This window comes from Vicugna pacos, chromosome 30 (genome assembly GCF_048564905.1).
Source record: "Vicugna pacos chromosome 30, VicPac4, whole genome shotgun sequence".
In the NCBI taxonomy this organism is placed as follows: Eukaryota; Metazoa; Chordata; class Mammalia; order Artiodactyla; family Camelidae; genus Vicugna; species Vicugna pacos.
The window spans coordinates 20,739,855-20,767,720 of NC_133016.1; positions in this window are offsets into that span (position 1 = coordinate 20,739,855).

Sequence of the window (27,866 nt, forward strand, 5' to 3'; positions counted from 1 at the left end):
ACCCGGCTTGCCAGAGGCTTCTGTGTCAACAGCCGGAATTGATGTGTGTCTAATTTTAACTCAAGTGGAGCAGACATTTATTTTGGGAAGACAGGATCCTTTGGAGGGTGGCTGCAGTTGCCTGTGGTCTGGGTCAGAGCTGAATTTCTTGATCATCTGCCTTAGCTGCTGAGGAAGATTTTATTACATTTTTTTTTTTACCTGGCCATGATATGATCTCTTCCTCAAACTTTCTAAAGGACAATTAGAATTCATTTTTAACTCCCCAAGATGCCTTACCAATTTCATACTTCCTGGAGTCTATCTGGTTTGGTCCTCATAAATGTCTGAAGGAATGCTCAGGCAGTACACTTTGATGGCATTTTAGGGGACCCCATTGCTCTCACTCTCCACAGTACAGCAGTGCTATGAGGGGAAGGACCCCTTAACCAAGATAAATCAGGGAGTTACTGCCCAATCTGCCACTTTTAACAGCATAACTGGAGGCAACTCAGGCATGAGACCTGCTAAGACCCTCTGTTTATCCTTTTATAAACTATATATTTAAATAAAACAGTATTGCTTTTCTTGACTCCATAAATATGCCTGGAGCTTACGTCCATTCATCTTACGGAGCTTACGTCCGTTCATCTTACAGACCTTTCAAGACATATGCAAGTTATTATTCTTGGAATCTCTAAGGCCTGATTCTACAGTCTTCCTTATATCTTTTTATGCTGCTTTAAAAATGGAATTGGGCATGGAAAAAAGCAAAGAGAGGACAGGAATTCTCCAAGAATGCCTTCAGGATAGGGCTGCTTCAATTTGGAAGCGAGTGGTATCAGTAAAGACTCAAAGTAGGACCCTAGCAGGGAGCGGATGGCATCTACTGCTAGTGGAATGAGCATAAACCGGTGTTTTCTCAAGACCACGTGACCAAGCGATTTTCTCGACTAATTGCCGTTGCAGGGTTACTGACAGTGTCGTGGGGCAACTTCACTCCGAAAAGTATTTCATTCGAATTAAGGAACGTCTGTTGGAGTCTTCTCTATGCCTGAGCTTATATGCTACTGGATTAACTATAAGAAAGGTCCTTGTCCTCAAGGAGTTTGCAGTTTACTGCGGGTACATACTACAGGTGTAAGAAAGCAGTCAAGAATGACACACAGCGCACGATAAAGTCTACATGGAATGCAACCCATGTAGGCTGGCAGAAAGAACAATAGAAGGTCTGAAATACCAGCTCAGGTTCCACTAACTCAGTAATTGTCAAAAGATCACTTTATTTTTCTGGACCTCATTATTTCATCTTTTAAGTGAGGGATGGTAGAGTGTCGCAGTTCAGTGTGGGTCCTGGATCCAGACAGACTTGGAGTCTCTCTCAGTGACTAGCCCATAGGCCTCTGGTGAATCAGAGAAAAGACATCCTTTCCTCCAGGAAGGACTCGCTGTTGGCTTGTTGAGCCGAGACTGGGCTAAATATTAGAATCCAGTTGGCCCTTGCTGTGCACTTTTGCACAGTTCCTAAACTGGGCAATCGTACGTGGCAGCCCTTGGTCTATCTCAGTGCCGATACATACTTGCTGTCTGACCTTCAGCAACTTACTTAGCATCCCTAAGCTTCAGCTTTCTTCCCTGTAAAGCAGGAGTAATAATAATATATACTTTATAGCATTGTTCTGAGGATTAAGTGCAATCATAGATGCAAAGCGCTAGACACACACTCAGCATTCAATGTTCGTTATCAATAAAATCATCAAGAAGATTTTGATAATGCCAAACATATTGAACAAACACAGCATTTTTTTTTTTTAAGCCAAGAAGAGGGCAGGGTCACCATGAACCAGAGATGACTGTGAACAGATGTGCCCGAGGTGGCCGGCGAGGAGCAGTGACAGTGTAGGTGAGCGTCTCTCCCGGGAAGTACGTTCTGGGTGGACAGAATTTCATCGCGGCCGGGGTATGTGCAGTGTGGGAGAAATCGAGTGAGCAAATTCTCTTTTGAAACAGAAACTTCATGTTGGGAGAGCCAAGAGGAGGACATGACTATACTGATGCTTCAGGGGATATTTAGGTATGAAAAAGCGTTAAGGAGGGTACTGGTTACTGCAGAGATTCTGCGGCTGTTAGCGGCTACCCTTTTCTCTCCACATGGTGGAGACGTGAAATATCCAAATTACCCTTTACGTCCTCGGGCTAACATCTGAGTCCTTCCAGGAAGGACGGGTCACCCAGAACGCAGACGTGCTCTGATGTCACCATGAGATGGCTAATGTCACCCAATTCTCTTTCCTTTGTAGGGAGTCTGCCTTTTCCTCTCTGACAGCTTTTAAGAATTTCTTTTCCCTCAGTGTTTTAATTTTACAGCTTCGTGTTCAGGTACGCTGCAGTTTGTAATTCTCCTTAGTTTTTCAGATTCTTACGACCCAAGAACTGTCTTTTTTCCCCTTCGTCTGGGGATGGCTTTAGGAATTATTTCTTTAAATATTGCCTCATCTCCATTTCTTCCTAATTGCTAATTCCAGAGCCCATATTAGATGCATCCAGAATTTCTGGATCAAGTTTCCATATAACTTACTATTTGTCTCATATTTTCTATCTCTTTGTCTTCTGTCTGTGTGAATTCAACTTAATATTTAGCCTACTGGTTGGCCCTTCAGCTGTGTGGGTTTTTAAAAAAATTATCATCATTTTCATCTTAAAAACTCTGGTTCTTTGTTGCCCACTCTTGTTTCATAATCTCCTGTCTTTGTTTCATAGCACTTTTTAAGGAATGTGATTTTTTTCCATTATTTCTCTGAGAAAAAAAGTATGTACGTATAGTCAGTTACAATATGTCAGTTACAATGTGTCGATTTCTGGTGCACAGCACAATGCTCCAGTCATACATACATATACATACGTTTGTTTTCATTTTCTTTTTCATTATAGATTACCACAAGGTATTGGATATAGGTCCTAGTTTTATACAGAAGAAATTTGTTTTTTTACATCTATTTTTATATATAGTAGTTAATGTTTATAAATTAAGTATATTATTTTAAAATATACTTGTTTTAATATTTGTCTCATATTCTCAATCTTTTGAGGTTTGAGGTTTGAGTTTTTGAGGTTACTGTGTTATAGCTGTTCATTTTATAGCATTAGTTTTCTCAGGTTATTGGTGGTTGCTGGCCGAATCCTTGCCTTCAAGAAAATTTCTCCACACAACTTTCCCTTGCAACTTTTTATTGCCTGTGAGAGCCTCCTCGTGGGGCAGAGCAGCAGGCCTCTGTCCCTGTTATCGCTATGGCGGTAGCTTCTCCTGTCAGTCTTTCCCTTTTAGAGATGTTTTCCTTGTTTTTGGATTTGGCTTTGCAGTAATTGATTTCCTTCCTGTATATGTGATGGTTTGGTGCAAGAAGTGGAAATTGCAGAAAATATCCAGTCCACTTTCTTACAATCATAAATTTTAGATTTTAAAATTCTTAGCAACCACCTGTTTCTAAGATCTTCTCTAGGTCTAAAATTCTATGATTCTTTAAGTTCCTTTAGGCATAAAACTACACATTGAAGTAAATTTTCAAGTTTTTAAATTTTTTCTTTGTTTTTATTTCTCAAGAAGGTTACATCAGTGTTTACCAAGCAAAATGGAATCTGTACTAAAATATTATTAAACACTGAGTTTTTGTTTGTAGCTTCCTTTGCTGTTTATTTCTAAACAAAACTGAAGCCATGTTTAATTTTTCCATATGCTCTAGAACCACACTCTCTAATATGGTAGCCACTACCTACCTGTGGCTATTTAAATTTAACACAATTAAAATGAAATAAAGTTAAAAATTCAGTCTTCCAGCAGCACTAGCCATATTTCAAGAACTCAGTGGCTCGTGTGTGGATACTGATTACCACACCCAGCACACACACGGAGCATTTTCATCATCACACAGATTTCCCGTCAGACTGATTTAGACTAACGATTCCAAAAATATAAACAGAATGTGTCCTTACAAAATATATGTGTTTATATTTGTGTGAATGTGTGATCTCTTATATAATTCTGAGTTTCTTTAGTGAACAATATTGAATATGACTATCACATTAATATATTAAATTCACTTATTTAGCTAAAATCTTAACCATATGATTAGGCTGTGAGTTCGCTGGTAGAATTCCAATAGGAGTGGTCCCAACATCAGTGCTGTCCATGCCTTGTACCTTCCTGCCCTGATAGATCAGGAACCAGGATTGATTGGACTGATGCAAAAGACCTACATATCCCACTTTTTGGAAGTAGAAGCAGCAACTCCTGTCTTACCTGTTTTCATCTAAATAAGAAAACTGCTTCCGTAAAGGTAATGTATGAGTTCGCTACGGCTGCTGTAACGCAAGACCAGACTGGGGGCCTAACCCACAGAAATGCACTTCCTTACGGTTCTAGAGGCTAGAAGTCCAGGATCAAGGTGCTGACAGGGTTGATTCTTCCCCCAGAGCTTGCTCCTCGGTTTGTGAATGGCTGCCCTCTTGCTGCCTCTTCACCTGGTCTTTTCTCTGTGTTCATGCATCCCTGGTGTCTGTTTTGTGTACCCAAATTTCCTCTTCTCAGAAGAACACCAGTCATTTTGAATTAGAGACCACCCTAATAATCTCATTTTAAGTTAATCACCTGTTTAAAGGCTCCATCTCCAAACATAGTCACATGTCAAGGTCCTCGGGTTTAGAGCTTCAACATAAGGATTTGAGGAGAACATAATTCAGCCCATAACAGATAATGTCTATAGAACTGAAAAAAATTGATAATCAACTCCTGATGAATTAGGAGGCTAGGAGATCTCCTGGTAAATTTAGTTCTTGTATATTAGAGTGTGACAAGTAGAAAGGCCAGTGGTTTCACCAAATTAAGTCCTTGTAATTGAAGTCTGTTGTGTATCAGTTCTGGCTTTTCCCCACTGATGAGGGGGCTTCAGGGCTGGGGAGTAAATATTCCTTCCAAGATCATGGAGAAGGTTAGAGAGTCATTTTGGGATTTTCATTCAGCTTTTTTGAATCTCAGTGTCCTCCACTATCAAGTGGATATAATCACGAAGGCCTTATAATGCTGTTTTCAAAGTTAATGCCTGTGAAACTACCTAACACAAATCCTGCCTCACAGTCCATGCGCTACAGGTATCTGTTGGAAAGAAAGGAGACTGAGTCTGTGTTTCCAGACAGCTTATATTAAAAAAAAAAGTATTTAGAATATTTTCCTTCCCTTTCCTGATAAAATTAAAATGTTCAGTTAAGGTAGAAAGATTCATGTAGTTAAATATTTCAGTTAGACGAGTTTTAGCTTACTGAAGTTTAATGAAAACTCAGGAGATTAGGATGAAATGTATATAGAAGACATGTTTCTCTTCACCAAGGACTGGTGATGATCCCTGCACAAACTTCTTGGGCTGGCTGAGTAAGGACTTGAGAATTGTCTAGTTTGAAACAGCTACTCCCTGAAAGTCTTCATTTGAGGGAGTCCCTGAGTCCTCCTGGTCCACTTGCGTGCTCCCTGGAGGAGTCTGCTCCATTATGTGTCTTCTTGATTAATTACATCACTCCAAGAAATAACTGAGAATAGAACACAGACACCTTTGAACTGGAAGGAAAGGTAATCCAATTTTGCACGCAGTGGAGGTTGCCTTTCTCCCACACCATCAGCTTCCCTCGGGCACTCCTCCGTATCCAAGTTTACTGTCTGACAAGACACATCTTTCTCTCCTAGTGCCTAATTGTTAAGAATTCCTGCCATATACCGGGGGAAAAAGCTTTCCTGCCTATCACTTCTAATCCTGGAGGCAACTGCAGCACCTATCAACCCAGTCTTAAAAAATTCTTTAAGCCTTGTTTATGGACCAGAAAGAGAACAAACTCATTGATTTAATGACAGCATTCACATTGCACCAGCAGCAGTTTTAAAATGCTGCTCTGAGGGCCATTCCTGCAGTTCAAGTGTGCTCATTGTGAATTGAGTCATCAAAGTTGTGTGGGTGAGTTGGTGATGCCAACCTCATGGAGAGTTGGCTGAATGATGAATGGCCTTGGCTTCTGATTTTAGAGGCTCCCATTAATTACAAGGGTTTGAGTCTTTTTCATGGAGACTCTGTTACAGCTTCTCCTGCCACCTCCTCACTTCCTTTTAAAGTGAGTAAGATGAGTATTTTTAATTTTAGTGTGTGGAAACCATTTCTTGTCACTTCCTTTTGGAACTTTCTGGATGAAATCATCCTAAAAACACCTTTTTTAAAACCTATAATATTTGAACAGTTCCAGAACAAGAAGTAAACTGGCAAAAATGCCAACCAACGTACATTTGCAGCTTTAAAGTTTGTGGAGTCATTACCTTTCAAGGACAGTGTTTACAGAGATCTTAACAAAACAAGTATATCAGTATCACTGGAATCATTCAAATGCTGAAAAGGCTTGTATTTACCATCATTGCCTTCTTACCATGGATGGACAAAGAGTTATGTAAGATGAGGGAGTAGAGTAGAACCAGCCCCCAAATATGGGTCAGGAAATCTGGGTTCAAATCTTAGCCCCCAAAATCAGCTGGCTATTTTACACGTAACTTCCATTGGCTTCATTTTTTTCTCATCAGAAATAACAAATGGGAAATATAGGTAAGGTTATGTGAGGAACATGGAGAAAGTTATATAAATATTAGTCAAATTTTTATTTAACCCCCACTTGCTTCTTGTCTGACTACCCTGTGTAACCCCCAGGTCTTAGCCACACTGTGCAAAACTGAGGTCATTCTCTCTGATAAACGTTCAAGGTCAGCTGCAAACTGACCAATGGGATCAGGAAGTAGCATTGTGACGTGGCAAAGACTTGGAGTGATACATCCCTGGGTTCAAATTCTAGCTTTATTTCTCCACATAATTTTAAGTAAATTATTTCACTTCCTTGATTTAATCTCTGAAATGGCAGAAATGCTATTTGTTTCACAGGATTATTGTCAGAATAAAACAGAGAATGTATATAAAGTAACTACACCATGTCTGGTACCTAGCAGCAAATATGAAAACGTACACACCTCTGCTTCCTCCCTCCCCTCCTCCCTCCTCTCCTTTGTTCATTCCATTACAGATGACGCCGTCTCTGAGCAGCCAATATGGAACATATGAGAGGGGATGGCGGAGGTAGCGTGAGGGGCAGTTTGACTGGATCCAGAGAGTCAGCAGGGCTGGAGAAGAGTCTGCCACGATCCAGCCCATCTGTGACAGGATAAGAATTCTGCGAGGAATTGATTCTCTCCTTTCATCCCAGACTGCTGACAGGGGCTCCCTGCAATATGGAGGTGGAGCAGAAGAAAGTTCAAGGAAAGGTCCTTGATCTTGAAAGTCTCTACCATTGCTCTCTTGCCATAACTCCTTTCTCAGGCTAGGACACCAGGCTGAAGATAAACGCATTAGCTCTCTGAGCTACTTGAGGCAAGTGCCCCAAAGTTACATTTTTGACTTGCAATTCACACAGCAAACGAGAGAATTTCAGATTTTGCTTTCATGTAGCCAGACTGAGGACTCTCTTATTCTCAAAATGAATCTACTTGGAACCTCTTCACTGTAATACTTCTCCAGTGTGAGTGGGTTATAAATACTCAGGGTCACGCCTGCCAATCAAGTAAGCCAAGCTGAAGCTGATCCTGGTGACCGCTGGTTTCAGGACTCACTGGAGTGGACAGGGAGTTCCCGACTGCCCATGCACCAGGCAGGCTTGGTTCAGCCCAGAAACAGCCCAAGGTAATGTGATGAGCTCTGTGTGGTCAGATCAGAGACATGGATGCTCGTCCAGACTCCATCATGACTTGTTTGGAACCTCAGGCATGTCTTTTGAGCTTTCAAGGACTTGATTCCTCATCTTTAAGTTGTGGATAATTATCCTTATGCCTCTTTGCCTCACAATGATATGACAGAGATTAATGCAGATCACAGGTGATTATAAGGATGTAAGTCTTATATAAAAACAAAACTCTATTATTATCTTTAATAATAGTCTTCTGAAGTCTTGCCATAATTGTCCTGGGGCTCTGATCTGTGGGACTGGTTTATAATAAGGTCCTTTGGGAATTCCACTAATCAAAATTCCTTGGATGCCATTCAAATTGGACCAGAATCATAGTATTAGAGAGCATTAGAGCTGGAAGGGATCTTGATACTTCTAGTCCAACCCTCCCATTTTACGAATGAAGAAAAGGACTTGTCTCTGGTCACCCAGCTACCCAGTGGAAGAGCTGGTTCCGGAGCCCACTGGGGCCACACACGCTCTACACTGGATTCTACTTTTATACAGAGAGAGCACAAACCACTTCTCCCCTTCATCACCACCCCAGCTACAGCCTGATCCCCCCTCATTTCTCATCTGAAATCTCATACTAGTTGTCTCTAGCTTTCAATTTTCCCATGCAATCTCATTCTGCCACTGGGAGCATTTTCAAGTACAGATCTGATCATAAACACACACACACACACAAACACACACACACACACACACTCACTCACTATTTAAGTCCTTTAGTGTTTCTCCATCAACCACCAATATAAAATTAACATTTCTTAAAACAGGGAATAAAGTATTCCAGGATCAGCCAGGAGCCACCTCACCTCCAGGCCTCCTTTCACTGGGACTTCGCCCTCCAGAGCCCCTGACCTGCTTGCCATTTGGCAAGTGACCTGTGCTCTCTCTTCTGCCCTTTACTTACAGAGTGATCGTCTCTCCACCTGAAGCCCAGTTTCCCCACTTCTTTGCATGGCAGATCCCTCCTAATCACCCAGCATGTAGCTTTCCACCCCATCACGCCCCTGTCACAGCTGCTTTGTTTTCACTCCAGACACACTTTGTTATAACATCTCTACACGGTGTGAACTGTAAGAGCCAACTCTGGCCAGGCAAAACTGACCTTGCCAATCCCAAGCTTCCATCTTTCTACACAATCACAGAGGAATGGAGTTTCAGGGAAGACTTTATGTAGGAGTAAGAATTTGAAAGATTAAAGAGTTTGAAAAAAGAAGAGGGAAAAAGATATATCAATTTTCACTTGTCCATGTGTGTTTTATAAGACACTTAGAGTGGTCTGTCATCCAAGTCGTGACATAATGCCCCCTATAGGCATGGCTCACACCTCTCTAACCCCTGACTCTTTTAGAAACAATTTTATAGTATAGTTACAATGAGTCCATTTCTGGTGTACAACATAAAGTCCCAGTCTTGCATACACATACATATATTCCTCTTCTAACCCTTGCCTCTTTTTCTCTCCCTGTCCCCGCATCTCATGCTCAAACAGGACCTTAGATGCAGAAAAGTGGTGGGACAATGAAGTATGTCTGCCTTAGAATATTACAAAGAGAAATTGCTACCCCGTCACCCCTGCTGTGGTCAAACAACGCTACTGTCCTCTCTCCCCTTCTCTCTTCCTCCCTGTCCTCTTCTTACAGGTGGCATCTCGGGAGAAGACATGGGAGGGATGGGGAGGAACGCTCCAGGTCACACAGAAGGAACGGTTCCCTTGTCTCTAGTCACTTCATCCAGCCTGCACTAAGTGAAGAAAACTATTTAAACACCGGTATCAGTCAATACAGCATAACCCTATAGATTCATAGCATCTGTAATGTCCTAAAGCATCGTTATGAAGTGTCTGAAAAACCTGTGAAGCAGGTGGAGACAAGGTTATTATAGCTGTTTGCCAGCTAGGGACACTGAGGCTAAGAGCGTTTAAGTTACACGCCTAATTGGAAAGGTTGGGATTGGAAGTCAGCTCCCCGACTGTCCATTTTGTGGTCACCAAGGCCAAAGTTCTGCCACAAATGGAGAGGGCTGAACACCTGTCCTCAGCATGTCCTCATCATTGCTCTGGTGAGCGAGAGGTCCTCTGACCTAAATAGTACAAGATGGTTGGACACGTGACACTTGGACCCTGGACTGAAGAGACTGACAGCAGATTATTAGTAACAGACACTCACAATCTGGGGAGAGGATGCCACACACGTGGGGGCTGCACTTATGACAAAGTGAAGAGCAGAGGCTGAAGGCAGGGTTTGTAGTAACAAGAGGGTGAGGTGACCCCCCGGTTCCTGCAGAAGGGTATGATTGACTTGTGTGAATAATTCTGCAGGCTGTCAGGGAGGTGGAACTATTAGGTTAAAGTGATGTAGCTGGTCCAGTTGAGGCGGGAACTGGCCAGGTAGGGAGTGTCTCTACTTGACGGGGTGGGGACAGGTCTGGGACAGCAGAGGACCTCACAGTTAGGTCTTTGTGGCCCTGTGGGCTCAAATACTCAAGAACTTAGGTCTTAATAGCTCCGCATCCCTGTGTGTCCTGTGTCTGCTCTGCAGAAAATACTCTTAGTGGCTTGCACTTCCATTAAGGCTTTTACTAAGATTTTCTTTCGCATGCAAATGGCTGTTCCTAAAAAAATCTGTCAAGGAGCTGGCCTGTCCCTTGATGGCCCAGGAGATAAGGAGGCCTGACATTAATTCATTTGCCTAATGAATAACATGGTAAAGTCTTGGCTTGATAAGTGCACCACTTAGACCAAGGTCTTTTATTCACATTCAGCTTCATAATATGGACACCCCTGTAGAAACTAATTGAATCTTTTTGGCGTCTGGGATAATGAACAGTGTCAGCACACTTCTGAGATGAAAGAGCCACACCAAAGGGAAGAGGCAGCAGGAGAGATTAGCTGTGCTCGCTGGGGAAGTCGGCTGAAGCCAGAGGTCACCGGGGCCCCCCACTGGGCCATGCTCCCCACTACATCTGCCGTGATAACCAGGACCACCCTCTGGGGTTTCTTTTCTAAAGTCTAGATCTTTGAATGTCAAGGTTTCATTGAAAGCACCTGATTTCCAAGAAAGTTCATGTTGGATGAGCTTCACAGCCATTCCAAAACTAAAAGTGATGGCTGACTTTTCATACAAATTTCTGGTTACTCTTAGGGTAATGCTTTGGCCTCTACTCCAGATCTAACGATTATCAGGAGTGTGACCAGTAGGGCTGGACAAAGTATAAGATGTCTATATCCTCTCTCCCTGAGGATTGTTGCCTCTGAACTAAAATTTGCAAGGAATATGGTTATTGTAGTGGCCACATTAAATCACCTGGGCGCAGGGGTCTCCTCTGTTATTGTCTTTGCTACACTGTGATGGGCAAATACAATTGCGAACTTATGCAGCAATAAGGCGTAAGAAATAAGAAATAGGGCATAAGAAAGGCAGGTAGAGAGAGAGAGAGAGAGAGATGAAGAAAGGAAGAAAGGAAGGAAGGAAGGAAGGAAGGAAGGAAGGAAGGAAGGAAGGAAGGAAGAAAGAAAGAAAGAAAGAAAGAAAGAAAGAAAGAAAGAAAGAAAGAAAGAAGAAAGGAAGAAAGAAAGGAAGGAAGAAAGAAAGAAAGAGAAAGAAAGAAAGAAAAGAAAGAAAGAAAGAAAGAGAGAGAGAAAAAGAAAGAAAGAAGAAAGGAAGAAAGAAAGAAAGAAAGAGAGAAAAAGAAAGAAAGAAGAAAGGAAGAAAGAAAGGAAGGAAGAAAGAAAGAAAGAGAAAGAAAGAAAGATGGATAGATAGGAACACATGTTCTCCTGCTTCTGCTATGCAATTGACTTCACCTGTGGTTTACATGTGATTCTTGTGCACAGTCGGGGCTGAGAACCCCTCATATCTTTTGCATAGGAAGAATTTGGCAGAGACTCCACATCCAGGGAAGCCATAAGTTCAAATCAAGGAACCAATTAGGATGGAGGGGAGTGAATGGGTTCAGAAGAGAGAAACCAAAAGTCACCAGGAAAGAAATAAAAGTCAAGCAGTGAAGGGCAGCTGGGGTAAGGAAGGTGGTAATGGCTTGGGACAAGAGCAGGGGTATGGACTTTCTTCTCGATAAAACCTGTGTTCCCTTCAGCCCTAGTGTTATATTCCACATCATTGTTGCTAAAGCATAGGATGGCAGATTTGAAGAGAGTCTGATTCTAAGGAAGACCAAGGGTGGGAGGGTGATGGGATAGGATTTGTCACAATAAATTCGACAGGGTGATGCACAGATTCCAAATAAAATACATTTAAGAATTATTGAATTCATGTACATGAACATATAACGTGCATTTATCCTGCAAAGTTGTACTGACACAATTAAGTACTTTCATTAGTAAATAACATGATGAAATTTTACTGGGGAATACAAAGAAGTCAGGTCACTTCCCTCAGTGAATTTAACATCTGGTTTTGGAGGCAAGATTCACATACTGATTACCTTAGAAGGGAGGGTAAAACCCGTGTGGGCTGAATCCTTCTCCTAATGAGCCTGTGAGCGCTCCCACACTCCAGAGACGCCTTCTGTAACTTCTGGTTGTCTAACATGCCTGACAGCCTCTCGTCTTCTTGCCTTGACGAATGCTGCTCCTTCTGTCTGAACTAACCCCAGTCCTCCACAGCCCCCTGACAAGGCTTCATTTAAGACTGAACTTCAGCATCTGCCCTTCTTTAAATCTGCTCTCCACCCCACCTGTCTCCGGGTAACTGCCGTCTCCTTGTTGGCAAGTCTCTCTTCTTTCTTGAATGAACTCTTGGTGATGACTGGTTAGAAGTTTCACCACTGAATCAGGTCATGACCTTCACCTGTTGCCTAGGGGTGGCTGTCTCCATGGTTTTGCGAGAAGATGGGTGATAAATATACAGACTGGCTAAAACCGTACCTTCTTGTATGGTTTATGCAGCCTGATTTGCGTGGTAAATGTGCACTGCACAGGGACAGGAGAACTGCTGAGAGATGTCAAGGCCGTTTCATAGTGTGTGATGGAGGACAACCAGCACTGGGGTGACAGAAACAGCAGACAAAGGACTTGACCACAGTCAGCTCTCGAAGGGAAGCCCCTTCACTATCTTATCACCATGAAAGTAAGTATCTTTATGTGGCTGTTTTCTGACATCATGTATGACAACGTTGATTTAATATATTTATTGAGTGCTCACCACGTGAGGGAAAGACCTCTGTGTTTTCCATGTCTTGGGCCATGTTATCCACACAACATTACTACGAGACAGGTCTTTTTTACAGCCGAAGATGCTCAGGCTTAAAGAAACGTAGCCAAGAATGAGCAGATACGGGTATTAAATCGCTTTATCTGCACGAACCATTATGCTGACCTTTGGTGCTAATGCTGAGAAAGTCCTGTGCAAACTGGGTCAGGTTGGTCGCCTGAGCTAGGCTCCAGCATCAGGACAGGTGCAATGGGGTCTCGAGGGCTAGTGTTAGCGTCCTAGGGCTTCCATAACGAAGCATCACCAAGTGGGTGGCTTGAACAGCAGAAACTTTTATCTCATAGTCATGGGGGTCAGAAGTCTGAAATCACAGTGTAGGCAGGGCCATGTTCCCTCTGAAGGTGCTGGGGAAGGACCTGTTCCAGGCCTTTCTCCTTGGCTTATGGGTGGCCGTCTCCCTGTTCATGTGTCTGTCTCCTGTTTACAGTCAGGGTGGGTTAGGGTCCACCCTCACGGCCTCCTTTTAACTTGATTATCTCTGCAAAGACCTTATCTCCAAATAAGGTCACATTCCGAGGTACTTGGGGTTAAAAAGGCCAGCATTTGAATTCTAGGGGTTACAATTCAGCTCATAACAAAGATCACATAGAAGCTACAGGTCAAGGGCAAGGGCAAAGGCAAAGTCAGGCCACAGAGCAGATCAGGGATCCTCCACTTCACTGCATGTTAGAGTCACCTAAGTGGCTTAAAAATTTAAAGAACAAAAGCAAATGAATAGCAAAAACAGTGTCTTCAGACCTCACATCAGGCCAATTAAATAAGAATTTTCATGATAGGCCGAGGCATTGGAACGGTTTTTAAACCTCCACAGGTTACTTTAATATACGGCCGGGGCTGAGAACCAGTGAGGACCCTACAGGTAGCAAGGTCAGGAGGAAGAAAGTTGGGGGAAAAGGTAAGACACACGCAGAAGAAAGGCGTGGTCAGGGGGCCATGTCAATAGCAAAGTCTGCAACTCAGACAGGGCAGGTGGCACAGAAGGTTCGGAGGACGAGGAGGGTGAGGCAGGGGCAGGCAAAGAGCTAAGGAACAGAGGCAGGGTGCAGGCTTGGGTCCAGGTGTTCGGTCATCCCGTCCTAGTAGGAGCGATCTCCTGAGCAGAAAATGGGATGTAGCTGAGCGGTGGCCAAATTCAGGGGCTGGATTCGCTCCAGTGTCTGTCGGAGATGCCGTCCGCCCTCCCTGCTGCTGCTTCTTACTCACATTGCAGACGCAGCCAGCCTGTAGCTATCTCTGGTCAGGAGAAGCTTGGAGCAAGACTCGGTAGCCGAAACTTGCAGGCTCACCCCGCTTTCAGCAATACTCATTGTTAGAAAATCCAGATTTATAAAATGGACGCATTAGAGAATATTTACTTCAAAATATGACTCACACTGGGACTCTTTTAAATAGTGAGTTTCCCCTGGGCCAGCCGATTTCATTTGCTGGAAGTCATTTCACACAATAGCTTTCCGTAAGCGTGTCTGAATCGGGAACCAAGTTTCAGGAGACAGCATTTTTTATTTTTCTGACACTTAACCAGCTTTGAACTTGAACCCATAATTTCTCTCTCTGGGACTTAGTTTACTCATTTACAAAATGCGAATTGTACCAGTCCTGATGAATTCAGTATTTTAAATTAATGAGACAGTTTGTGTGAAAGCAATTAGAAAATGCTAAATGTTTTAACCAAATATAATACTTAAGGAAGTCATTGATAACAGTAAAAAGTGGCTTGAGGAAATTTCATGATCCCATTGACATTTATACATATTTTTATTGATGTATAGTCAGCTTACAGTGTTGTGTCAATTTCTGGTGCACAGCATGGTGCTTCAGTCATACATGAACATACATATATTCATTCTCATATTCTTTTTCACCGTAAGTTACTACAAGAAAATGAATATGGTTCCCTGTGCTGTACAGTACAGTTTATTTATTTGACATATATTAGTTAGTATCTGAAAATCTCAAATTCCCAATTTATCCCTTCTCACTCCCTTCCCCCGCTGGTAACTATAAGTTTGTTTTCTATGTCTATGAGTCTGTTTCTGTTTTATAAATAAGTTCATTTGTCTTTACTTTAGATTCCACATATAAATGGTATCAAATGGTATTTTTCTTTCTCTTTCTGGATTACTTCACTTAGAATGACATTCTCCAGGCCCATTCATGTTGCTGCAAGTGACATTATTTTATTCTTTTTTATGGCTGAGTAGTATTTCATTGTATAAACATACCACAACTTCTTTATTCAGTCAACTGTCATTGGACATTTAGGTTGTTTCCATGTCTTGGCTGTTGTAAATAGTGCTGCTATGAACATTGGGGTGCATGTATCTTTTTGAATGAAGGTTATCTCTGGATATATGCCCTGGAGTGGGATTGCTAGATCATTTGGTAAGTCTATTTTTAGACTTTTGAGGAATCTCTATACTGTTTTCCATAGTGGCTGCACCAAACTCCATTCCCATCAACAGTGTAGAAGGGTTCCCTTTTCTCCTCAGCCTCTCCAACATTTATCATTCGTGGACCTTTGAATGATGGCCATTCTGACTGGTGTGAGGTGACACCTCTTTGTGGTTTTGATTTGCCCCATTGACATTTAGCTCATGATACTGGATACAAGACGGAGACCTTGCTTGACCAATGGCTTCAGGGAGGATGCTTAATGGTTTGTACACTGCTCCAAACCAGGGAGTAAATGCCTGTCTGTCCCACAGCAGAAGAGCCAGGAGGTGCTCAGCAGAGAGAACCCGGGCAGGGCAGAAGGCTGATGGTGGAGCGGGAACCGCAGACACGTCAAGTTGTTTCTAGAGTCGACAAGCAAAGGAGGCAGGTAACATTTCGTAAAACATAGGGAGGCGAGTCAGGGCTCCAGAAGCACACGTTTACACTGAAGTGTGGACGTTTCTAAACACTCAGTAATAAGGGCCCTTGAATGGAAAACAAAAGCCAGCCTAGCGAAGAAAGCCTGTGATGAATTGGCAGAAGGGGATGTGGCAATAAGGATGCTTTAGTGAAAGTTACTAATGTTTCTTTTATGAGGCTGAACTAAGAGGTAAAATTAGAATCCTGTTGGACAGTATTTACAGCTGATTATTTATAAGCTTAAGATAGTCTGTAACAAAATATGTACCTCTCATTAGCAGTTAACTTTTGACACTTCTTTTTGCCTAAGTAATAAAAACTTACAAATAACCTCTCTGGATAAAGAAAGTGTGGTATATAAATACACAAGTATATATACAATGAAATATTACTCGATCATAAAAAAAGAATGAAATATTGCCATTTGCATCAACATGGATGGACCTGGAGATCATTATATGAAGCGAAGTAAGTCAAACAGAGAAAGACAAAAATTATATGATATTGCTGATATGTGGAATCTAAAAAATAATACAGATGGACTTATTTGTAAAACAGAAACAGACTCACACATGAAGAAAACAAACTTATGGTAATCAAAGAGGAGGGGACAGGGGAGGGATAAATAAATCAGGAGTATAGAATTAACAGATATACATCATTATACATAAAATAGATAAATAACAAGGATTTACTGTACAACACAGGGAACTATATTCAATATCTTGTAATAACCTACAATGGAAAAGAATCTAAAATAAATATATATATATATGAATCTTTGCTGTGCACCTGAAACTAACACAATATTGTAAACCAACTGTACTTCAATATGAAAATTAACTATATTTCAATTAAAAAAAGAAAAAAAAGTCTCTGAGTTCTGTTATATACAGGATGTCCTGCCTAACTCTTTGAGGTGAGCAATTGCTGCTCCAGTGAATACAAGCAAGGACCAGCATCCTTAGGACCTGGTGTCTGAATAGAGGCTTCTTTGGGTCTGGTCAGCCTTCCTCCTGTCCCACACCCTCACTTGGTCATTTCTGGGAGAAGGTGAAAACTCCTGACCAGAGTGGTTTCACTCTTCTCTCTTTCTATCCCTCCTCACAGAAGCATGGGAGTAGTTCCCAGAGCCAGAAGGTTCAAGCAGACGCCAAGTAGAAACAAAGCACGTGGAAGATGTGACAGGACAGCGCACGTCTTAAGAATTCCTACTTAACGCCAAACCAGTGGGAATCCAATTTTATATTAAAGGGGAAAAGGTTGCTTCTCTGTCATCCAATCATTCTTTTTGGAGTCTAGCTATGTCTCATCCTGTATTTGCTGTCTTTTTAGGAAGATTCCAGAGATAAAGCAGAACTAAGCCACAGCTGGGAATTTGAGTGGGAAACTGGATTCCTTCGTTGGGTTGCATGGAAGTGAAATAAGCAGTCAATGGCATTTGCTCCTGAGAACAGAGTCCTTCACATTCCTGGAACCATAAAGCGTGTTGAACAGGTACTGTCAAGGTCATGATCTGGGTCAACTGGAAAAAGTTCTACTGGAACACAAAGCAGTCGATGATACATATGTCCAGAACGTGTCTAAACATGATGCTGGGAGTCCAGGTAAACGCACTGACTCCACCTGTTTCTTCAAGCAGGCGAGCATGCAGGTGTTGGAATGTCTCTAGCTGGCTTGCCTTAGAAGTTAAAAACAGGGTGCAAAGCAGTCTAAAAGCAATTTGATGTGACCGCTCTGGCTTAGGAACCCTGCCATTACCAGAGTTGGAACACCCTCTGAAGAACGTCAAGCTCACGTTGTAACGTTATGACGTTATGTCTGCCAGACGATACGAAGCGTGAAAGTGACAGAACTGATGATCTGATTTGCAGTGTATCCAATCAGGTACTCCACAATTGCTTTCTTTCTTCCTGTAAACTGCATTTAAAGTGTGGTATGCTATGACACAGACATCGCTCTGCATAAGCACATGGTCTTCAGGATCTTTCTGGCCCTGACTCAGATTCTATTCTTGAGTTTAATTGGCTGGACCTAGAGCTGATTTTCTCTGATAACCGCAGACTGAGTTCAAATTCCTGTCTCACAATGCACCTGGCTTGTGCATCCGGCTGTTCACATAAGCTCCTCGAGCCCCCTTGGCTCCACAGATGCCCTGAGGACAAGGCCAACATTCCATAACAACTGGAAAGAATAAATGAGCTAATGGGCGTGGGCACCCAGGATGGAGACAGTCTTGACCCATGGCCCGCTGTCCCTGGATGAGATGTGGTTACTCAGTCCTCTGCTCTGGGGCCTCTGGCCTTGGCCCTGTCCCTAAGCTGATTTGGCTACAGGCCCAAAGAGGGTGGCAGCAGCCAGTCTGACTCTGCGAGGTGCCATTACTTTCTGGTCTGGCCTCATACCCCTTTCGATGTGGCGGATTGGGCAGGCGTCAGCACCTTCGTGTTGCCCATCAATTTTCCCAGGGGACATATGGTCAGTGAGGGAAGACTCAGCGAGCCACAGCCACAGTGCTGGCCCTGCTTGTGACACCCTCAGCTGCTCCTTCTCCTGCTCCACAGGGGACCTTATTGCTTCCATCGGCCACTTGATATATTTTATGTGGACAGCAAGGGACACAATGACTTTCAAACATGTTGACAGTTTCTTGTTAACTTCATGCCAGATACTACTGAATGAGATCAGCGTCCTTGTTAATCCTCACGTGCAGCTGGGTCAATGTCAAGCCTCGCTGCCGCCCTGGATGTCGGTTCCCCCGCATCACCCCTCTCAACCGCTCGCGCGCTGATCACGGCCACGGAAAAGGCGAACCAAGCATTTGGGGGCTGATGTTTTCCTCCTGGAAACTCACACAGCAAAGCACAGACAGATGAGACCTGACAATCACTCACTGAACTCAGACTGTGCCAAGCACCGGGGCTGCAAACTGCCTTCGGGTGCTGTCTTTCTCATCACCACTTTCATACAGGTGGTGAGGCATATTTATCAATAAACCGGCAAAGTCTATTTTCTAGAACATCCCAGTCTAAGTGAACAATCAAGGGATGGATTCAGGCTTGGGAACTCCCCGGTGAAACCTAGGCCATCTGTCCCCAAGTCTCACCTTCCATTCTGGGCTGCAGGCAACCCACCTTCTTGCCAGACAGCCACTCTGTACCCCTTCTGGTGACTTCAGCTGGGGCTCCTTCTTAGGGTTTCCAGTTGTCGTCTGGTTTTGTACCAGAGGGGATTTCATGTGAGCTCTGCGCATGGGAAACAGATTGAGACGGTGCACAAACACAAGTCGAGACACACGCATTTGTCGTTTCCCAGTTAAGCTCTGCTGTGTTCTGTCGGAGCCTGATTTGAGCTAACGTTTTCTGTGTGGACCTCCTCTATGTACTGTTTTCATTTGCTTAAGGAGGTGCAATGGGGCCTTATCGCAGACCCACCTCTACTGAGCAGGGCTAGTTCAGTAACCAGGCAGTTTTCTGACTAGTGTGGTGGGGAGTTCAATCATTCTGATATTCCCAGGATCTGCAACTTCACACTAATGCAACTTCCTTGTAAAATCATACGGTTCATGACAGTCTCATCTTTGCCAAGCTTTATCTCTTTCATCTTGCAACTTCATTTTAAGGCAAAAAAGGTGAGATGTTTCAACTTGGAAGTTTTTCATTTATTTCCAAAATTTCTTCAGGGGTAAAAAATGAGTATGATTTTTGGTGGGAAATCCATATTTAGGGTGAGGGCAGACTACTTAACGTTTTGTATACCTAATAGCATGTGGAGCCTGGAGCCAGACATTTGGATTTGAATTCTGGCTGAACTGCACGCTAGCTTTGTGTTTTTGAACAAGTTATTAATTTCTCAGTGTCTCAGTTTCCTCATCTGTAAGATGAAAATAATGAGTCGTGTCTACCTCTTACGGTTTTGTGTAGATTAAATTCAACCACAAACACAAAAGATTAGAGCCGTACTGAGCACACAGGAAGCATCCAGTAAATGACAGCTTTTAATAATATTTGTGAGATATACTTTTATTTGAAGCATGGAACTTAAACACATGAGCCCCTTCATCTTGGTAAAAGTGAATTCCTTTTGAAAATTTATCATATTGTGAACCAAGTGCTTGGGATATGATCATGATAAACATGCTTCTTTTAATGAAGCATTCCAATCAGGGTATCGTTTTGGTGGAAAACAGAGCTATCTTTCAATGAGGCAGTCAGTGACGTGGACAAGATGTCACATCTCATGCTCGAACAGCTCTAAAAATGAAAAAATGAGTTTTCGGCATAAACCTCCTGCTCCAAATTTATTAAAAATCGTTAGATATTGTAATTCTTGTGTCAAATGGTGTATAATAGTTGCTTCTGTGGCCTTGGAGTGCCGGATCAAGTTCAGTGAGGTCAGAGGTCATGCCTGTTCTATTGACTGCCCTTTTTGGGTGACAGGTCAGTGCTGGACACACAGTAGTAGCCCCACAAATGTTTGTTGACTAGATACGCAACTGCTGACGGTTTGAGGGTTTGGGTCACTAAGAAATTAACTTTATGTGGTTGTTGTCTTTATATGCCTTTCTCTGATTTCAACATTCTCCAAAAAAAAAAAAAGTTTTGAAATAAAATGGCACTGACATAAAAAGCCATGTGATTATGTGATTTAAAGTCAATTATTTGCCACAAGGTGGGTAGTATGAAATTTTTGTTGAAATAATTTAGTGACCCAGTTCATGCTGGCTCTGAGACCTGTGACTGCTCCTTGTCACCTTGCACATCTGACTTCATCTTTGATGTAACAGCCAGCATTGACACGCCTGGTTCTCACCCAGTTCTCACCCTCCCTTTGTTGATTCCTCCCTCTGTGGTTGCTCCCCCTGGTGTCACCTCCAGAGCTCTTTAATAAGGCTTAAGTACAGAGTCACGGTCATACTAGTTTTTTTACAGAGCCCATAGAATAATAATACTTTCTGCATCCACTGCTCTTAATGAATTCATGACAAGTTACCCCAAGGTGGGTTGAATACGGGACACGTGAAGTTCTACTCAAAATCATTTCCTCCCTTCCACACTTAGCTTGTGCCCCTGGACTAATCCAGGGCAGCCCTTCCCCCTTTCCTCCCAGCTGCTTCCCCACGCTGAGCACTGCCCAGACAGTGAAGAGCAGTTATAATTCCTTGTATACTAAAGCCTCAGTCTTGGGGTCCAGCAGTTGGGCCACACCATCCATCCATTTTCCATCCCCCAGAGAACCCTGAGGCTGTTAGGAAAACAGTGCTTCAGAACCACACCCAGTTTCTTTGCTCTTAGCACTGGGAACAGCTTCATCTTGGAACCTTGCCAACAGCAAAAGCACAACCCAAAAGGACTAAGGATCTCAAGAGAGCTACAAATTAAATGCAGCCTGGGTTAAAGGAGAGAAAGGGAACATTTCTGGCTGGATGATGAAGCAAGTCTTTAAAAAAGAGGTGATAGCTGAAGGTGCTTCTTGAAGAAGGAACCTGGAAAAGGCAGAAATACAAGACTCTGGGGACATGGTTGAGTCATGGCTCTGTCACTATGCTACAGAGCATTGTTGGCTAGATCTTAGGTCTACCATTGCTTTATATATATATTTTTATATTTATTTTCATATTCTTTTTCATTAAAGGTTATTATAAGATATTGAATATAGTTCCTTGTGCTATACAGAAGATATTTGTTTTTCATTTATTTTTATGTACAGTGGTTAGCATTTGCAAATCTCAAACTCCCAAATATATTCCTTCCCACCTCCTTTCCCACGGTAACCGTAAAATTGTTAACTATGTCTGTGAGTCTGTTTCTGTTTTGTAGATGAGTTCATTAGTGTCACTTTTTTCTTTCTTTCTTTTTTTTAGATTCCACATATGTGTGATACCATATGGTATTTTTCTTTCTCTTTCTGCCTTACTTCACCTGGAATGATGATCTCCAGGTCCATCCATGTTGCTGCAAATGGCATTATTTTATCATTTTTATGGCTGAGTAGTATTCCATTGTATAAATATACCACAGCTTCTTTATCCAGTCTTCTGTTAATGGACTCATTGACATTGACTTTAAGTGATAGTGTCACACCAGATTCTTTGGGCCTCTTCACTCCACAACTTCCCAAACCAGTGACTCTATGAATGGGTAGGATTTAGAAAGGCAGAGATGGTGAGCACTGGAGACAGAGGCAGAAGAGTGAGCTTAGGTTCAAGGTGTGTTTGGGAAATGATGGGTAATCTGTGGAAGGAGGTAAGACTTGAAAGGGAGAGAGCAGACTCAGCATGGGAATGAAATAAAAGTAAAGGGCTTTATAATGAGAGCAGTAGTGGGTTGATGCCCTTGGTTTTCTGGGAGTAGGGATATATAGTGCTGAATGTTTTCACATGGACACAAAAGGAACCTACTGCCTTATGACACTTTTCAAAGACATTGGGAGGTCCAGTGCCCTGCAAAATGGATCTTGTCATTTAAGAGCACCTAGGACAAAACTGGCAAGCTAAGAATTCCAGCTTTGCAAGTGAACCTGCAGTATTTTTAATTCACTAGAAATAATTAGATTAATTTGTATTGTTCATTGTTACTTGTAACACTGACCAACTGCTGTGGACCCTGATGTTAATTTTTATTGAGTCATCATCCTATTTTCTTGTGGGTCTGGGCTAATGTGGGATGATTATGTTGTCTTAGCTTGAGGAAGAATCAGACTGTGATTTAAAGTACATGAGTTGTGAAGGAGTCTCAAAAGAACCAGCCAAACATGAAATGATAAAAAGCACCATTGAGGGTGGGAGAAGATACAAATGTGTAGCATCCAGTTGTGTTTCTCATGGGACTCACAATCCAGTAGGGAAATCGGATGGACACAGACACTCAAAAGGTTGAACAAAGTTCTGTAGGACTTTGGGAGTGGGAAGGAGAACTCTGGTCAAAGATAGGGTTACAAAAGTTAGCAAATAAAAATAAAAAATTAAATTTGAATTGCAGACAAACAACAAATAATTTTTTAGCATAAGTATATCCCAAATGTTGAGTGGAAAATACTTATACTAAAAAAATTTATTGTTTATCCAAAATTCAATTTAAGTGGGTATAGTTCATTTTATCAGGCACCTTTATGGAAAAAAAAAGTGCATCTTTTCCTATGGTTTGATGGATGTGAAAATCTTTGGAAAGAATTGGATCTTTAGAGGAAAGGCAAAGTATATAATTTTAAAAATAGGACACCATTTGCAAAGTGATAGTGACTAAAACAGGTGGTCTAGAGTGGAGAGCTTACGAGGAAGAGAGGTGGCCCAGCAAGAGTTCACCACTCTGACTACACGGAAGTTTAAAACTGCCAGGTCCAATGACCTCGGAGTTGAAGATATTAAAGTTAGGTAGATATGATCTTTATGTTTTATAAGTAAAAGGTCATGGATAATTAATACTGGGAAAAAAAATCTTAACAGTCATCTCTCCCTTCATTTACAGATGAAGAAAGCACAGCCCAAATTCTCAGAGCTGGGATCAGAACCCCAGTCTCCTCATTCTCGGGCTAGTGTTCTTTCCATCTCACTGCACTGGTTATATTTTTCTTATTTCTCGAACAAAGTAGTAGTTTCAAACCAACACTCTATTGGTACATGCAGGTGAAAACTAAATAATGAAATTCTTTTCTAAGTTCTACAGTAAATCTCTTAAATCAGCTCAAGCAACTTTGGAAATCTTCCTTGGGTGTTCAGATTTCCCTGAAGCCCAACTTCTTTTATTAACATTCAGTGGGGCAAATTGCTTCTGACGTCCTAAAAAGTTGAGAGAGGCACTTTCCCTTCAGAGTTCTGGTATTTGTTATTTTCCACAGACAACTAAATTCTCCACACACAGACTTGTGCCAGAAAATAATCTTCCATGTCGGTACCAATGTCGTAAGCAGGGATTGGCTTGGGTTACGCATGTAAATAAGTCTTGACTTCACTCAAAGAATTAGTCCCTTGACTACTTCACTCCCTCCCTAACTTTTGTTCCAGAGGTACCCTCTTACTAGGCTGGCGCTGGAGATTTGGCTCAGGTGACCTCCCCAGTGTGCCTGCTCCTTGCTCTAAGCCAATCAATATGTTCGGCCATCATTAATGTAATTTCTGGAAAAGAACCCAATAATTCATAAAGCTAATTCAGTTCTCCCCTCTTAGGAGCCAGTGACATTAATGTAGTAGAATAATGAAGAGTCTAAGTGGAAATGTCATCTCAGATGTCCCCAAGCTTGCAGAAGTCCTATTTTAGCTGAATGTTTATACATTTGATGGTAACTAGAGCTTTTCTGGCAACCCTGAGCTGTATCTTCTGGATTATTACCTACCTTGCCTGCATGTTCAGTTAGTCATTAACATTCATACATTTATTCATTTGTTTACCATTTTTGGTTTCCATTTGCAAGGCACTGTTGTGGCTTCATTAGAAGTTAGAGCTGGGGAGGGAGGTACTTACAAATTGTCTTTTCTCTTCCCCTTATTTTACATATCAGGCAACTGAGAACCAGAAAGAGAAATGACTTTCCCTAACGTCACCACCTGTGAGCAAAGCAGTGACTAAATCCCGGTTCTCCTGTCTTCTGATCCTGACTCACCATCCATAGATTGCCTCAACTGCGCTGGAAATGACTTCGTAAAATATAATTGCTGAAATCGTATCACCAACACAAAACAGCTACTAAAGATTACAGCTGGTGTTTTGAAACTTTTACTATTAAATGAACATTTAACTGGTACCATCAAACTGCCAAATGCTCTCTCCAAATTTGGGATGAATAAAGGCATGAGGAGCGATGAATTAATGCCACACTGCTTCTCAAAGGGCAGAATGAAAGCCACCTATTGCCATTGTTAAGACAATAATGCACAGATTGGCCAGTCAGGTGGTGAGTTCTCTCTCGGCAGAGTGTTAAGCAGCTCGACGGCTCTTTGGCTGGGATGCTGTGTAAGAAATAGCACCTGCTCCGGTGTGGATGGCCAATGTCAGTTTCAGGTTTCCCTTTTGTTATCATGCAGTTAAGAGTTGAAGTGTCAAAAGTAGAGATCACCTGAGAAAGCATTTGCAAAGAAGAAAAGTGAAACCAAGGCAAATCGGGAGTGGAAATGTTACCGAGTCCAAACTCGTTCTGCTCGCCACGTGATAGGCCAATAAATCGGGAGACAAGGTGTTGGAGCGAGGAATAATGACTTCTTATTCAGAAAGCCAGCAGATAGAGAAGATGGCAGAGTAGTGTCTTGGAGAACCATCCCACCCAAGTCAGAATTCAGGCTCCTTTAATACGAAAAAGGGGAGGGGGTGTAGTTGGTTGTTGCAAACTTCTTGGTGTCGAGAATCTTTTGTTCTTGCAGCTGTCCATCTAAATCGGGTTTCAATGATCCTGTAAACCTCCAACAAGACAAATGTTAGTCTCTGTTCTGCAACTTTTTATCTCTTTATGAGTGGAGAAGTGTTATACCCTTAAAGGTCAGAGCCTTGAGAATGGGCCGTCCTGCATATTTCAGGCTATGGGCAACATTCTTTTACAAAAGGTTCAGGACCAGCATGACTAAGCACGGAAAACAGAGCACAGGGGTTAGAGCTAAAGGAGTAGGTCAAATATGGAGTCAGATTTCTTCTTCTCCATCATAGAAAAATGACTCAGCAAACATCCTGATACTTAACACTGACAGGTCTGCTGTGAGTGAGGTGTTTGGAGCTGGAGGATTGGAGAAGAGGCCAGTGCCTTTGAGTGGCGGCAGCTGGGAAGGTTACAACCTGACATGCAACTTGAAGCATGAGGGGAGACCACAAGTAATTGACAATTAAGTATAAACTTCCTTTAAATGCTTGGAAACTACATTTATGGCCCTGTTTGATAGCACCCTGGCTCTGTGGTCCTTCAGGGGATCGCAGTGTGATAAAGCTGAAAGGGGTACTGAGATGCCCTCCCACCCCACCCACCCCCATTTTACGGAGGAGGAAACTGAGCCCCGGAGTCGTTCAACAGCTTGCCTCGGCTAATAAGTGACAGAGCTTAGTCTCCTGGTTTTACTTGGATTGAGTTAGTGGTCATGTTTCGAATCAGTCTCTTGAGTTTCACTTTTAAGAATATTATGGCGTAAACCGTTATTTCACATGAGTGTGCATTACCAGGTCAGTTCTGCATTTGATTATGCTTCCTCCCACCCCAAGCAGCTCCTGACCTGGGCTCACATTCTGTTTTTAGAGCACAGGGTAGATCAGATACACACACCTAGGGAGTGAGTTTCCTTCCCGGCAGTGGGCACGTCACAGCACATCTCCCCCACCATGTCAGCGTCTCTATTAAGAATGACACTCTTCCTTCCCCTAGTGATGACAGCGTCCTGGCCATTTTTCTTTCTTGCCAAAGGATTTCCAGGTGACTGACAGGTGGTTGTAAGGATAATTCCTCCTGGACAGTTTCTCCATATCGTATTCTTTGCTCCACCATTCTCCTAACTACCATCTTGAGAGTAATTGTTCTGGGAGGACCACCCTAGGGAGGTTACACAGTTTCTCTAATTTGCACATTGCTTTCGGAACTGAGAAGAAATGAAATCCTGATGTAAGTGAAGAGAATCTGCCAGAATCACCATTAAAAAACAAGTCGGAGTTTGCATGTCAGTCATAAATTGCCACTCCTCGTTTCTTTTCACTTCTAATATAGTCTTGTGTGCCCCTTCACATACACACATTTACGTGTTAGTAATAGAAAATTAAGGCAAGAGAGGGCCCTGACCCCCCCTCAAAAAAACCCCATAAAGATTGAGACCCTGGGCTGTATGTTATAAAATACAGAGAGTGGGCTATATACTTTTAAAATATCTGAGAAATTGAACAGCACAGTAGATGGATAGATCATGTGTATGAAAAGATAATAACGGAAATGCAAATGCAAAAAGCTTTTATATGAAAAGATGCCCAACTGATACATAATAGAGAAATGGAAATTCAAATTATACTGTAATCTCATTTTTTACTTATCAGATTGGCAAAAATCCCAATGATCAAAAACATACCCTGTTTGCAGGGCTACGGGAAAAGAGGTCTTTTTTGTACAGTACTGGTGGGAATTTATATTAGTACAACCCCTGTGGAGGGCAGTTCAGCCATATCTGTCAAAATTACAAATGCAAATATGCTTTGACCCGGTAATACTGCTTCTGGGAATCTATCCCACAGACAACCTTGCACAGGTGCAAAATGATACCCCCTACAAGGTTATTAATTGCAGCCTTGTCTGGAGTAGCCAAAGACTGGAAACAAACCAGTAGGCTGTCAATAAGCGCCTTTAAAAATAAATCATTGCATATCTATACAGTGACATAATACACAGCTTTAAACAAGAAGAGAGCTCTCTCTATACTGATGTGGAAAGTTCCCCAGGATACGTTAAGTTAAAAAAAAGGAAGGAGAAGAATAGTGTCATTATATAACACACTGGACGACTCAATAAACGGGAGTGAATAAACTCTGATACACAACACAACCACAATAACAACTCTGGAAGGTTCCTGAGAGAATGACGGCTTTGGCTGCCTGTGGCACTGCCGAGAGCTTTGTGTGATCACTGGGCAGGTGGGAAGGAGGGAGGAACCCCCTCACTCCACACAGTTTGACTTCCGTGACTTACAAATGGATCAAGTTCCAGGGAACACAGGACCACAGAACTTAGTTCTTGAATAAGCTGATTTCTAAGGTGACAGGTAGGAAGGAAGATTTGGGTTCAGTAAGTCAGGCTGCAGGCTGTCCGTTGTGAGGGGTTACAACGTTGGTGAATACTCTGTGGTGTTGACTTACAACTGGATCATGGGCTTAGCAACCTTGATGACCCTTCTGTGAGGGGTGCTGACAGCCATGCTTCTGCAAGGGGTCACACTGCTTGAACACTGTTTATTCAGGGGAGTAACACATAAGGGTCTTAGTTTTCTGAGCCATTAATTGTCAATCTATGTGACAAGTAACTCTATTATGAGGGCTGATACCATCCTCAGGT